General features: G+C 46.0%; 1 non-coding gene across 1 annotated transcript; it reads right to left on the bottom strand.

The window, feature by feature from the left end:
- Positions 1 to 1438: 1438 nt before the first annotated feature.
- Positions 1439 to 1510, bottom strand: TRNAQ-CUG (transfer RNA glutamine (anticodon CUG)). The gene has a single exon. It is a non-coding gene; the product is annotated as a tRNA-Gln (tRNA).
- Positions 1511 to 1760: the final 250 nt, after the last annotated feature.

Raw genomic sequence — 1760 nt, 5'->3', positions numbered from 1 at the left:
ACTGGAAGGGACCTCGAGAGGTCATCAAGTCCAGCCCCCCGCCCTCAAGGCAGGACCAAGCTCCGTCTACACCATCCCTGACAGATGTCTATCTAACCTGTTCTTAAATATCTCCAGAGAGGGAGATTCCACCACCTCCCTTGGCAATTTATTCCAATATTTGACCACCCTGACAGTTAGGAATTTTTTCCTAATGTCCAATCTAAACCTCCCCTGCTGCACTTTAAGCCCATTACTCCTTGTCCTGTCCTCAGAAACCAAGAGGAACAAATTTTCTCCTTCCTCCTTGTGACACCCTTTTAGATATTTGAAAACCGCTATCATGTCCCCCCTTAATCTTCTTTTTTCCAAACTAAACAAGCCCAGTTCATGAAGCCTGGCTTCATAGGTCATGTTCTCTAGACCTTTAATCATTCTTGTCGCTCTTCTCTGTACCCTTTCCAATTTCTCCACATCTTTCTTGAAATGTGGCGCCCAGAACTGGACACAGTACTCCAGCTGAGGCCTAACTAGTGCAGAGTAGAGCGGCAGAATGACTTCACGAGTTTTGCTTACAACACACCTGTTGATACAACCTAGAATCATATTTGCTTTTTTTGCAACAGCATCACACTGTTGACTCATATTCAACTTGTGGTCCACTAGGACCCCTAGATCCCTTTCTGCCATGCTCCTTCCTAGACAGTCGCTTCCCATCTTGTATGTATGGAACTGATTGTTCCTTCCTAAGTGGAGCACTTTGCATTTCTCTTTATTAAACCTCATCCTGTTTACCTCTGACCATTTCTCTAACTTGCTAAGGTCATTTTGAATTATGTCCCTATCCTCCAAAGAAGTCGCAACCCCACCCAGTTTGGTATCATCTGCAAACTTAATAAGCGTACTCTCTATCCCAATATCTACATCGTTGATGAAGATATTGAACAGTACGGGTCCCAAAACAGACCCTTGAGGAACTCCACTTGTTATCCCTTTCCAGCAGGATTTAGAACCGTTAACAACAACTCTCTGACTATGGTTATCCAGCCAATTATGCACCCACCTTATCGTGGCCCTATCTAAGTTATATTTGCCTAGTTTATCAATAAGAATATCATGCGAGACCGTATCAAATGCCTTACTAAAGTCTAGGTATATGACATCCACCGCTTCTCCCTTATCCACAAGGCTAGTTATCTTATCAAAGAAAGTGATCGGATTAGTTTGGCATGACTTGTTCTTCACAAACCCATGCTGGCTATTCCCTATCACTTTATTATCTTCCAAGCATTTGCATTTCTAGCCAGCCTGGCAGGTTCCACAGACCCAGCCTCAAGACCAAGCACCAGGGGGCATTAGACACCCAGCAGGGAACACAACATTTTATTTTTTCACCAGCCTGAGGACAAAGAAGCCAAAGCACATGAAGTAGGAGAGTTTTGTAGCAACCAGCCCAGGAAGGTCCCACTGAGAGTTGAACTCAGATTGCAGGGTTCAGAGCCCTGAGTGCTGCCCATTACACCATGGGACCTACAGATGCTCTTTTTCATGGACACCTATGACTCTCAGCTCTCAGGCTGCCTCTGCTCTCCTGGCTTCCTTCCAGCTGCCCCATCCCAGCTGCTTGTTTATTTTTTGTTTTTATTTCAATACCAGCTCTAGTAGAAGCCGCGTGACACTCTCCCCTCCCCCATCATGGCATGCAAAGGTCGCTGCCCCCAACCAGACTCTGAAATGGCCCCCTGCTTCCCCCCTGGCCCCATGGGGCTGACAGGAAAGAA

Source organism: Pelodiscus sinensis, chromosome 19, assembly GCF_052426305.1.
Source record: "Pelodiscus sinensis isolate ZL-2025 chromosome 19, ASM5242630v1, whole genome shotgun sequence".
Taxonomy (NCBI): Eukaryota; Metazoa; Chordata; order Testudines; family Trionychidae; genus Pelodiscus; species Pelodiscus sinensis.
The sequence above is the reverse complement of the archived record's forward strand: the minus strand, read 5'-3'. Positions and strand labels throughout refer to the sequence as shown.